Source organism: Hypanus sabinus, chromosome 22 (genome assembly GCF_030144855.1).
Source record: "Hypanus sabinus isolate sHypSab1 chromosome 22, sHypSab1.hap1, whole genome shotgun sequence".
Lineage (NCBI taxonomy): Eukaryota > Metazoa > Chordata > Chondrichthyes > Myliobatiformes > Dasyatidae > Hypanus > Hypanus sabinus.
In genome coordinates this window covers 31,464,448-31,478,513 of record NC_082727.1, presented here as the reverse complement: position 1 = coordinate 31,478,513, position 14,066 = coordinate 31,464,448, and positions in this window count along the sequence as shown.

Genomic DNA, 14,066 nt, shown 5'->3' with positions numbered 1-14,066 from the left:
CTAGAATGAGCATCTTAATATTGACTGAATCGCATTCTATGTTAAACCCATTTACTACTGAAGTACAGTCAATCGGAGTCCAAATTAATGAACATAAATTGAAAGTCTCATTATGGTATTTTCCAGTGCTCCAGACACAAACTGCAATTATGTTGTCTCACCAGTAAGAGTGCTATAATAGCTTCATGAAATTGTGTACAGCAACTCCTGCATATAAAGCAGAACATTGAATTCCCTGATGTAAATTGTTAACAATGTTACTGATTAAGACACATTGACAAAAACAACATGCAATGACATACACCAAATGTCATACATTCTAAAGTAGTTTCTAATACATTTACCTTAAAGTTTTAAACAAATTCAGGAAGGATACTGCAACCTTTACTCAGTGGAAGATCTCTTTATAGAACAAGCCTGGGTTAGATTAATAACTTTGATTTAACATAGAAAACATACAGCACACTACAGGCACTTGGCCCACAAAGCTGAACATGTCATTACCTTAAAAATTACCCAGAGCCCTCTAGTTTTCTGAGCCCCATGTACCTGTCCAGGAGTCTCCTAAAAGACACTATCATTGCCAGCAGCCCATTCCATGCACTCACCAATCTCTGCGTAAAAAACTTACTCCTGACATCTCCCCGTACCTACTTCCAAACACCTTAAAACTGTACCCTTTCATACTAGCCATTTCAGACCTGGGAAAAAGCCTCTGACTATCCACATGATCAATGCCTCTCATCATCTTATCAGGTCACCTCTCATCCTCCGTCACTCCAAGGAAAAAAAGGCCGAATTCACTCAACCTATTCTCACAAGGCATGCTCCCCAATCCAGGCAACATCCTTGTAAATCTCCTCTGCACCCTTTCTATGGTTTCCAGATCCTTCCTATAGTGAGGCGACCAGAACTGACCAGGGTCCTATATAGCTGCAAAATTACCTCTCGGCTCCTAAACTCAATCCCACGATTGACGAAAGCCAATGCACCAATGCTTTCTTAACCACAGAGTCAACCTGGACTTTATGTGTCCTATGGACTCAGACCTCAAGATCCCACTGATCCTCCACACTGCCAAGTGTCTTGCCATTAAGACTATATTCTGTCATCATATTTGACCTACCAAAATCAACCACCTCACACTTATCTGGGTTGAACTCCATCTGCCACTTCTCAGCCCAGTTTTGCATCCTATTTATGTCCTGCTGTAACCTCTGACAGTCCTCCACACTATCCAGAACACCTCCAACCTTTGTGTCATCAGCAAATTTACTAACCCATCCCTCCAATTCTTCATCCAGGTCAGTTATAAAAATCATGAAGAGTAGGAGTCCCAGAACAGATCCCTGGTGATCAACGTCCATGCAGAATATGACCTGTTTAAAACCACTCTTTGCCTTTAGTGGGCAAGCCAGTTCTGGATCCACAAAGCAATGTCATCTTGGATCCCATATCTCCTTACTTTCTCAATAAGCCTTGCATGGGGTACCTGTCATATGCTTTGCTGAAATCCATGTACACTACATCTATGACTCTACTTTCAATGTGGTTAGTCACATCCTCAAAAAATTCAATCAGGCAAATTTGATTTCCTGTTTGGTTTATAAGTTTTATGAGGCAAGACATAAATAAAACAATTGCAGTTAATGCAACTCACTAAAACATTGGAAACTATCAAGAGTTACTCCAAACACTTTCTACCAGCCTCTTGCAATTTTCCCCCAAGTACTTATGATCTCTACTCAGCCATCAATAGTAGATCAGCAGGGCTGGATAAGGCAGTACTGCTATATTTAACTTACTTCAGAAAAAGCTTGAAGGCCTAATTGCAGCTGCTCCCTGCGATTCCAAAACCATTTTTGTTATTAGAAAATATAGATCAAGTTATATTTTTCTCTGACATATCGGAGAATGTTCTTACATTCTTTATCAGCCTTTCTGTCAACCATAAAGGAACACAATTAGTGTTACAGCACATATATTCCACAAAAGAGTTGAGACTCTTCAACTGAGCATTATAGATCTTACAGTTATTATGAAGGCTGCCAACAGAAAGTCATATGGCACACTATTCAAGCACTGAAAAACATATAGATGCAGTAATTTGCTTGTTCATTTAACCTCTATTACATTACAGCTATTGATTCAAAGAAAATACATAGTTTGATAAATTTCCCGACATGGCAGCGAAAAAAAAACAAACACAGACTATTTAGAGGCATTCTACCAGTTCACAGATTTTTTTTCTTTTATTAAAGGGTATAATTGGCTGTTCAATACCAAAACCAAAGAGCATGAAAGCTAACTTGGGAGGATATGCCAAAGTGGAAAATAATAAATTAGCAACCTATTGTGCACACAATGTAATTTTGCTTTCCTTTGAATTTTGAAGCACTGTAAAAGATATAAAAGTGTAACACTATTCATTAATTTATCTTTGATTATCCTTCTTGAAATTTGATCTACAGTAAAATTTCACAGCTACCTCCACTATTTTTGCAAAAAGTCAAAAGATAGGTCAAAATTTGTGCCAATTATTTAAATAAACTAAAGTTTAGCCGAGACTGGGGTGGGACTTCTTAGCTATTGCCAGTAGAAATATTGAAAGTTTTCCAAAATCAGTTTTTTTTTGCCCAACCTAGAGACCACATACCAAATGATGCCATTAACAAGTGTACAAATGTACAATGTGAAATTGTACATTTAATTAACAGTGCAAAATATTTTTGCCATTCTTGTTTCAGTTGCAATTGGGACATTACAAATTTCAGTTTCTGGAAAATAAACAGTGAGAAACATGGGAAGTTTAACTTAAGCAATGCTTGCTTTGGTTGGTTGGCTGTTCTCCTCATTCATAAGTTCAAGATGAAAAACAATTTTGTTATCCAAGTAGCAGCAGGAAATATACTTGAGGTTGAATCATTTTGGAATTCATCCAGCTAACCTCAAGAGTTCTGGGTACATTTATTAATTACCATTAAATTGATGTGTTAAATTATTCAATCAGAAACAGAAGGAATATTCCTAAACAAGCAGTATCTACGTGAGATGCACGATATCTGATGTGACAAATAAGAATTCATTGTAAAACTATCAGTGACAAAATTTAAATTCTACTGCTCTCTATAATTAGGGTGTATTATATTGTACTAAAGCTCTTGACATTATACTGCCCACAAAATAAATTCAAGCTTAACCGAACACACTACCGACGTGTACTTGCTCTAAAACCAACGTCTAAATTCGAGGACGATATCAAAATTCATTTTGATGACCATGTCGTTGACCGTCCACAGAGCTACCTTGTGCATCCTTTATTTCCAAGGCTACCCTAGAAGAGCATGTCGGTAGCGGAAGCGGCCACCTGCCGGGTGTCCAGCGGCCGGAGAGGCGCGCGCGGCACGCACTGACCAGCACGGCGCGCGCCGACGGACCCGAGCCACCTGCTGCACGACACAGCCGCTTTGCCATTCTTGGCGCCAAACCTCATTTACCGATTCTGCGCGAGCTGCGTTAAGGAAGAAGGGGGCGAGTTAAGTTGCACATAACGTTACGTGCCGTGTTGGAAGGTAAAAATTTGGCTTGCACACCATTTGTGCAAACAGAGGGCACAAGTTTATTTAGTTCCCAAACGGCAAAATCATGCGTATTGCATTATTATAAACACACGATATACCTAACAATATCCATATATGCCACATAATTAGCCGTTGAAGTCTGGGTAAGTATTGGCTTTACCTTGCCTTGGAGGAGTACAAAGTCTCTCGATGCCAGCTCCAGCCTCGTTCACTGCCTACCTGGCGCCCCCGCGCGCTCCTTAAATCCAACCCAGGCAAACTGATGCCGCCTGCACTCACACGGCTCGTCCGTACTCGACGCTACAAAATGCACCTAAATGCACTCATGGGATAACAAAAAGTTCGGAGTACCTACTCGGGATCCTCAATGCAATAAAAACTTCCTTGCTTTCATCTTGTACGGACATGAAATGTTAATTTCCAAAACTTGATCACCGAAATCCACACATTAGGGAGAAAGCAATCAGTTTACAAAAATCCCTGGACTTTTCAATGCAACACGGTCTAAATCAATGTTGCAAATTCGAAACAGGTACCTTGACGCTTGTCTGACTTTGAGAAAATACAAATTAGTAAAATAAGTACAACTGGTTTACTTCTACAATTACTGCAACTATCTTTTGATGTTACACGGTTACATTGCATATGAGCTTTTTGTTGATACCAAATTAACGAGACTGATCGCTTACCGTGCAATAAATTCTTTATCTTCCACTGATGCTACACAAAACACTTCAATTTTTCAGAGGTAAAGCGGGGCGAAGGAAAGAAAAGTGGAGACCTCGGAAATGTTTCATTCGGAGCTTTTCTTTAACCTGCTCCCAGCCTATTTCGGGGGCTCAAGACGGTAACGAGACGCCACGACACTGTCCACTTCGATTTACTTTTCTCGTTGAATGTAAAGACCCCCTACTTGAAGACGCGGAGGGGGTAGTTTGCAAAAGGAGACATTTATGCAACCAAAACGCGTGAACGCACGATTTTGTATCTTTGCGACCGCTTTGCATAGCTCACATCTCCAAGAAACGGGATAACGGATAGCTTAGTGACTGAGCATTTCTAGCATGTGCTAGCAGGAGGTACGTTAGCATTCCCGACAGGTGACCAACACACAGCCTGATGTAACAGCGGGAGGACGTCTTGTTAATAAGAGCTCTTGCAAAACACTGCGCGAATAAACAGAGCCTCTGCTGTTCAACGCGAAAAATACCGCAGCTCGAGCGGTGATAGAAGTCCGAGCATTTTCCTGTCCATTTATTCGGGATGCGCTGTAGATTTGCATCGATAACGGATTTGTTCATAACTGACATGCCGCAATTCCAGCCATCAAGTCTGGTGGAATTGCGCCACACTCTGCTCAACGATTGTCGTTCACTTTCAGAGTCGACAATTTTAAGACCTAGTTTGGTTTAGGCTCTATAGGGAACGTGAATGAATAAATGACGTAAATCGAAAACACAACGTTTAGATGCTTATAAAATGGCCAAAACAATTCACCATTCCTTCGCTTTTCGGTGCAATCTCCGAAGCTACAATGGAATGTCTTGCTGAATGACAAATATGTAACTGATGCAGTTTAACTATTTTCCTCTACAGTATTTCACTGGTTTCCGGGAATATCGGCTCGCTTCCTGAGACGGTTGCAATCTTATTTAAGAAATTTAAATTAGCAGTGGTCTGACTTTTTTAAAAAAGAGATTCCTGTAACTTTAGCACTGAGTGCTACCTTCACTTGTCCCCGTGCGAGTTTGCTGGTAAAATTGCGTTTGAAACCTTTACTCAGACGCGGTTTAACCATTTCAGTTGTAAACATAGCATATAGTTTACGTATTACACAGTTACTCAAAGAGGGAATGTTTATCTTTAGGAGAACTGAAAGTATTGTGAATTAGTCGTGAACTCTATACTGGGTACTGCTTTCTTGAATAACGATGACATGGATTTTTTTCCTGTTCTGCTCAGAGATGCGTTTTTTTAAACAGGAACACGTGCCAACAATTAGTATATTAAACTGGCAGTCCCCCCGCCCCCGAGGAAGTAGAGGCTGTCAATATTAACTGATCAGAATAGTTGCAAGATAAGATAGAAGCCAATTGGATTAGTTGGAGTGTGGGCTGAAGCCTGCATTAACGGAACAACTTCAGTTGGAGAGCAGAGATGGTGACTCTTTACAACTAATCAGACTGATTAGAGGGCAGCGGTCAAATTTTACTTTCTTGCTCTGTTGATTCCACAGAAATTTAAGGATAAAGTTAAGATGAGCCGGGAGATTCAGAAAGTTATTTTTGGCTTATTTTTAGTATATGAGGAGATGTTTTAGTCCATGACTATTAGGTGTGAAAGTTTATTTTCTACAAGGCTGGTTGTTGCGATACGGAGGATGCTTCCTGGTGTGAATGCATTAACAGGCTTTATTTAGGGACACCTGCCAAGCACTCCACTCTTCGAGTTGCCAGAATCGGGAAACAAGGTCAATCTATCTGCTGGAATAACATTAGTTTTACTACTTGTTTAAAAATAAACATGTATTCATATTTAGCATTTTGCCGCTGTGCCCTGAAATACTATGATGATGAATTGTGACACAGCCGAGCGCCACATCTCGCAGCTCCCGCTATTTGGGTTCCAACCCGACTTCAGGTGCTCACCGTGAGGCATTTGCACATTCTCGGTGCAACTATGTACTCCCGGTTCGCCGGTTTCCTCCCACGTCCCAGAGCTGTAGTGGTTGTTAGGATAGGTGCTGCTATAAATTAATCCGAGCATAGGTAAGTGGAATAAGGATTGAGGCTGAAAATTGGTGGGGAAAGTTGATGGGCAAAAAGCAGAGAATAGGTCACTGGAATGAAGGAAATCTTCTGAGACCTGAGCATAGTCTTGATGGGCCGAAAGGCCCTACCCCCTATATCAGTAGATATGAGAAATATAAAAATGATATAAATTCCCAGGACGTGACAGGTCCCTCAGACCTTGAAGGAGACTAGTCTTGAAACTGCAAGGGCCCTGGCAGATATATTTAAAATGTCGGTATCTATGGGTGAGGTGTGGGATGATTGGAGGATAGCTCGTGTTGTTTAAAAAAAGCTCTGATACTAATCTGGGAAATTATAGGCCGGTAAATTTGACATCGGTAGTAGCTAAATTATTGGAAGTAGTACTAAGAGATAGGATCTACTGTATTTGGGAAAACAGGGACTTATTAGGGAGAGTCAACATGGTAGGTGCATGGTAGGTCATGTTTAACAAATCTATTAGAGTTTTTCAAGGAGATTACCAGGAAAGTGGTTGAAGGGAAGTTAGTAGATGCTGTCTACATGGACTTCAGTAAGGCCTTTGACAAGGTCCCATATGGGAGGTTAGTTAGGAAGATTCCGTCGCTAGGTGTACATGGTGAGGTAGTAAATTAGACTAGACATTGCCTCAATGGGAGAAGTCAGAGAGTAGTAGTGGAGGATTGCTTCTCTGAGTGGAGGCCTGTGGCTGGTGGTGTGCCATAGGGATCAGTGCTGGGTCTATTGTTTTTGTCATCCATATCAATGATCTGGATGATAATGCGGTAAACTGGATTCGCAAATTTGCTGATGATACAAAGATTGGAGGTGCAGTGGACAGTGAGGAAGATTTTCAAAGCTTGCAGAGGCATTTGGACCAGCTAGAAAAATGGGCTGAAAATGGCATATGGCGTTTAATACAGACAAGTGTAAGATATTGCACTTTGGAAGGGCAAACCAAAGTAGAACATACAAGGTAAATGGTAGTGCACTGAGTGTAGTAGAATAAAGGGATCTGGGAATACAGATACAAAATTCCCTAAAAGTGGCATTACAGGTAGATAGGGTAGTAAAGAGAGCTTTTGGTACATTGGCCTTTATAAATCAAAGTATTGAGCATAAGAGTTGAAATGTTATGGTGAGGGTGTATAAGGCATTGGTGAGGCCGAATTTGGAGTATTGTGTGCAGTTTTGGTCACCGAATTACAGGCAGGATATTAATAAGGTTGAAAGAGTGCAGAGAAGGTTTACAAGGATGTTGCCAGGACTTGAGAAACTGAGTTACAGAGAAAGGTTGAATAGGTTAGACTTTATTCCCTGGAGCATAGAAGAATGAGGGAAGATTTGATAGAGGTATTTAAAATTATGATGGGTATAGATAGAGTGAATGCAAGCAGGCTTTTTCCACTGAGGCTAGAGGAGAAAAAAAACAGAGGACATGGGTTAGGGTGAAGGGGGAAAAATTTAAAGGGAACATTAGGAGAGGCTTCTTCACACAGAGTGTGGTGGGAGTGTGGAATCAGCTGCCAGATGAAGTGGTAAATGTGGGCTCACTTTTAATGTTTTTTTTAAACTTTTTTTATTGCATTTTTAAGTAATTACAGAATGAAATATGAAAAAAAGATGTGTATATAACCCTTCCCCCCCTTCCCCCCTCCCCTTAACCCCTTCCCCCTGACTACCCTATAGAAAAAAAAGAGAAAGACTTGGACTGGTACATGGGATGAGAGGTGTATGGATGGATATGGTCCAGGTGCAGGTCAGTGGGACTGGGCAGAAAATGGTTCAGCACAGCCAAGAAGGGCAAAAGGCTTGTTTCTGTGCTGTAATGTTCTATGATTCTAATGAACTTCAGTCTCTCAACCCGAGGTATCTGGAATTCATCTAGCAATGACATTAATATTTAATCCTTCACCAAAGCTTGGTTCAAAAATAGCCACCGCATATAAAAAAAAACCACCTGAAATTCCCAAGCTTGAGGGGAGGGGGGTGCCATTGTACTGGTACTGTCACAGAAAAGAGGACAGAATTCAGGATTGATTTACCTATTTAAATTGTCGAGGAAAGGGAGATGGGGAAGGGAAAGGAGCGGGGATGAGGGGGAAGGGAAAGGGGCGGGGATGAGGGGGAAGGGAAAGGGGCGGGGATGAAGGGGAAGGGAAAGGGGCGGGGATGAGGGGGAAGGGAAAGGGGTGGGGATGAGGGAGGGGAGGGGAAAGGGGTGGGGGAAGGGAATGGAGTGATGGGAGAAGGAGATAGAAAGGGGAGGTGAAAAGGAGTAGGTGAGGAAAAAGGGTGGGGGATGAAAGGGGTCGGGGAGGGGGAAGGGGTTGTGATGAGGGTAGGAGAGGATGGTAGAGGGAGGAGGGAGAAAGGTGTGAGGAGGGTGTTGGGGAATGTGGTGGGAGGAGAGAGGTCGTGGAACAAGGAAGAGGAGAGAGAGAGTGGGTGATCCCAGGAGAAGGACTAAAAATCTATATTGCGCCACCTGTGTTATGTTCTCTCAGCTCAGAGGCAAGGTGGCTGGTTGGCAGGCAATCTCACCTCTCAACCTTCTTATAGTTTTCAGAAGAAAATCTATCCTGCAGAGGCCAAGTTAACATATGGATATGGGACTTAGAACTACAAATGGCTTGGCTTCCAAACAGCAATTGATAGCAATTGCTAAGAAACCCACAAGAGAGAAATTCTGCTCAAAGATTCAGACTATTTGCTGAGAAGGCCTTCTTCAGTCCCAATGGATCTGTACATTGTGTCATTGTTCCTGGCCTTATCCATTGATTACTGAGGAAGTAACATTAATAGAATTCCTCCATTGTTTCTCTTGCATAAACGGGCATATCCCAAGGACTCGAATCTGTGTTAATACTGCTGTACACTGACAATTGGAAGCATCACTTCACTGCTTGAGATATTTTAGAACCTGTCTTCTTAATATCTGATTTAATATCTGATTGAATTCCAAGACTTACGAAAAGTCAACTGGAGCAAAGGAGAACATTTTTGGCGTGAGCATACATTACTTGCCAAAGGTGATTATTGTAAATGATTTTGCCCAATAGTTAAAATGTTGTATTTAAAGTTTAGTAAAGTGAATTGAACAATTCCAAATTCTCTTCAATTTGTGAAATCAGACTGCATATGATTTGATGTTTGATATCCTTTTATTTAATTTTAATTATTTGAGATGTTTTACAATGTCTATCTCTTTCCCACTGCAAAAGGGACAATTTAATATGCTGTCTCAACTTGGCATAGTTAAATATTGTTTGTGCACATGGGTTTAACTCTTATTGAAAACTACATGAAAGTCATTGTACTATAGCACAAAATTATACTTTTAGACCAATACATGAAAGTTAAAATATTTGTTAGGATTTATTTACAAGCTGAAAGGTATAAGCAGGTTATGAAATATTATAAGTTAAGTGAAGGAGTGCAATACTTCAAAACAACCAAACAGATTGGTTGTAATTTTTAACAGGACAATGACTGGGTGCACTGGATTAATTTAACCTGTTCTGATTTTAACTCCCATTTATTTCAATAGAAGTGGCAGTCATCTGAGATCTCTAATGGCCCATCCCCTGTCAACGTTTATCACCTAGACACTTAAAGAGATCATTAACCTGATCCGATCTCAAAAGCTAATAAACAGTGGAACATTTAGAGGAATAAAATCTGCTTTGTTTCCTGGTAAGGGAACAAATATACCCAAAGCACTTGAACCCAATGTGAGAATTAAAGCCCATTGAGTTGTATTTTTAGCCTAGGGATATCTGACACCCATGCTATCAATCGACTCTGATTGAACAGCAGAATGTAAGGCAATTTACTATCTGTCATCTAAGTCCCAAAGATTACGACACTAGACATACAGTATATATGTTATTGCATTGATGGCGAACTTTTCAGAATGTCCCAAAGCACTTTATAATCAATAAGTACTTCTGAAACATAGTCATTGCTGTATGGTAGCAAACATAACCTGCCTAGCAATGAGAGTCAAATTATACCTTTACCAGTTGACAAATGTCATCTTGCTCTGTATGATCAAAACTTCAATCTCCAAATGCAAAATTGGCTTCTATAGCTTGAAAAATTTTTGTACAAGCTAACCTATTTTGTAACAACCTCCTGCAGCCATTTTATCACAACACATAATATCAAGAGCCACAAGGGGGGTCACTATGGGAGTTCCTTAATGACCATGACTCAACTATCTTCAACAGCTTCAACAATGACCTTGTTTTCATCATGAAGTCAGAAATGTGGTTAGTTTTTACCAAGTGCCAACAGACCTGAGAGTTGTAGATTAACAAATTATACAAAAGAACAGAATGAAGAAAATGAAAGGTGTTAACAAGTACATACAAAAATAAAAAGAATAAACTTCATGCTTAGGTGGAGAACAAAGGTTTGAATAACTGATGGAAGTGTTAATCTTGTAAAATGAAAGGCATGAAAGCAATGGGTGTACAACACACAACCAAAGAATGTGTTAATATGTTCATGTGATGTGACCCACACTATATGGTATAACTCAACTAAGCATTCTATAATTGTGCTTTGAATTATCAGATAGATCCCCATAAAGCATTTTCACTTTGAATCTCACTATTAATCTTCTTCAAACTAAGTCTAAGTCATATTGATTCCTCTCCATCCCTTTTCTAGTTATTTAAACTTCAGTCTGTGCTTTACCCGAGCCTCCTACAATGGTTAACCAAAAAAAATACATGAGACTGTGGAGCTACATTCACTTTATAACATTAAGCACACACATACGCTCATCTAAAAGGTGGCAAATTTAAATTCTTACACACCATTCTTTGGCACAAGGAATTGAACATTAAAGGTAATTTGTTATCAACCCTGTTGGTCCTGAATCTAAAAATTGCCTTCCTATCTGTCTACTTTCTCATGTAATCTTTCCTCATTCTCTCAAAATCTTTGTTGCAGCCCATTTATATTTTCCCTCCTCTCCCCAGATCATCTAGGATCTCAACAATCAATAAACAATTAAAGAAGCACTTACCCTGTGTGTGCTGAACCTGCAGCATAGGGGAAAGCTATTTGGTTCACTGCAGTGGTGGAAGAAAGCTATTTGAAAGACCTAGATAAGTATACAAAGGTGCTAGAAAGTTTGTGAACCCTGTAGAAATTCTCTATTTCCACATAAACATGGCCTAAAATGTAATCAGGTCTTTACATAAATCCTAAAACTAGATAAAGAAAACCCAATTAAATAAATAGCACAAAAAAACATACTTGTTCATTGTGGTTGACCTGCCTGATCAAACTGCCTGGGGATCATCATGGCATGCTTGGAGCTAGCACTGGGTCAGACAGTAAGCAAACCACCAGTGGTGCACTGCTGAATAGGCAGACAGGCACTGGGAAACCTAAAAAAGATACAACCAGCATTCAAAGTAGCCATCAACACCACAGGCTGCAACTCCTGCAGGTGTTACTCAGCAGAGTAGTCCACTTCCAACTGAGACCATTCAATCAGTTAAAAGAAAGTCACACATGAAATGGTCATTAGATATAAACAGATTGATAATGCATGTATATTATCATGTAATTAGAACTTGAGACTGACATGACAGGATGCAGGGACCAACTTCAACAGTTTATAGCACAATATCCCTCCATGCAAGTAAATGCACAACAAACAGCAGATCAACATAGGCTGATAGTAAAAAAATAACTTAATCCCCATAGACATGTTAAGCTAAATAAAACATGAAGATGCACGAGACCTAGAAAAACTCCAACCTGAAGGCACAACAGTGCTATTCAAGAAAATAATGAAGGTGCCAACCCCCGAGTCATTCATAAAAAATAGAATTACTTCAACAACTGCTCCACAACCTGATGGTAATAGCAACTCCACAGATGTAGAGCCTCAACAGAATGCAAATAATGAAGTTGAGATTACTAACAAAATTATCCTAACGCTTAACATCACACTAACAGAATACAAGGGCACTGACTCAACAAAAATACCCTACATATCAAAACAAAGCAGGTCATCAAAATTTGCAAAAAATATTAATACTCTCAACAATATTATCACAATATTTAGGAAAAATTGAAACATCTGAAGAACTACACACAATAGCATACTGCAGTGCAGTGCATTGGCTCCAAAGTAGAAGAATTTATTGATGGAAACCTAAAACTGAGTAATGAAATGAGAACAACAAAATTGAAACTTTATGAGCAGGAATAGCTCATATAACAGAGTATAAACTGGATAATCCGAGCAAGAAAGTTCAGAGAAAAGCTAAGGAAGTATAATTTCCATTCAAGATACAATCAACCTAACCAAAGTGTAGTACATAGAATTTAGAGATATACTAAAACAAAAGCTTGGTGCACACAAAACCAGACCAAACAGATACATGAAATGTGGCAGATGAAGAAAACAGAATTATCAGTTCCGGAACAACAATAAAGGTTAATACAGGACATTGAAACTAAATCTGATGCACCAAAATGTCACAAACCTTCATGCATAATAAGCAATAAACACAGAGATAATGAACTTTTGGTCTAATATCTGATCAAACAGGGTGACACACAATTAAGAAGCAAGCTGAATAGCTGGGTTAGAGAGGAAAAAGGACCTTGCAATGGATATGCTGAAAGAGGTAATAAAAATACCCTCAACTGGAAAAGTACTGGTAGTGATAATATTTATAATTTTTGGTACAAATTTTACTTGTATTCATCTGTCCTTATTAATGCATATAAACAATTTTCTTCAAAATCCTGAACAAGTGCCCTAAAGCATATCTCTTACCTAGAGGAGAAATCACAAATAACCCACCAAAATATTGTCCTATTTAATTGTTTACAAACTTTATATAAAATTTTAACAGCATGCATCTCACAACTAATCACCATTCACTAAACTACAATATGCTTACAGAAGAGCAGAAAGGATGTTGTAAGGATAGAAAAGGATGTAAAGAACAACTGATAACAGATTCTGTAATTCTAAATCATACCTGGAGGAAAAGCAGGAAGCTTCCATGTTGTTATATTGACCACCAAAAAACATTTGAATTTGTCCCACACTCATGGTTTATAGAAGTTCTTAATATATATATAAAGTACACCCAATGCTTTTGAAATTCCTACAACATTTGATAAAGCATTGTACTATAATTACTCTCTCTATTAACAACCAAAAAAAGAACAAACACTGTTATCAAAATAAACCAAGGCATTTTCCGAGGCAACTCTCTAAGCCCCCTACAGTTTGTCTAGCTTTAAACCTGCTCTGTAATTTACTAAATCAGACAAAAATAAGGTATCAAATCAGAAAGAGCCAAACAAATTGTACCTTGACACACCTTCTATACATGGGCAATTTGAAATTATACACTCCTTCATCAGTAAAGCTACAGCTATTGATTCAAATAGTAGAACTATTTTTGAAAGATATAAACATGAACTTTGGACTCGATGTGCAGAAAATTAAACATAAAGAAAGGTGCAATAGAGCTAGTAGAATATAAAACAGAGAAGCTGGGTATAATACAACCAATCGATGAACATAAAATTATAACTACTTAGGATATCAACAAGCAAAGAAAATAGATCATATTACAATAAAGGGAAGCCTTTAGACAGAATTTACTTCAATGCTTAAGAAAATCTGCCAAACAGAGCTCAATAATAAAAATATAACAAAGGTAAT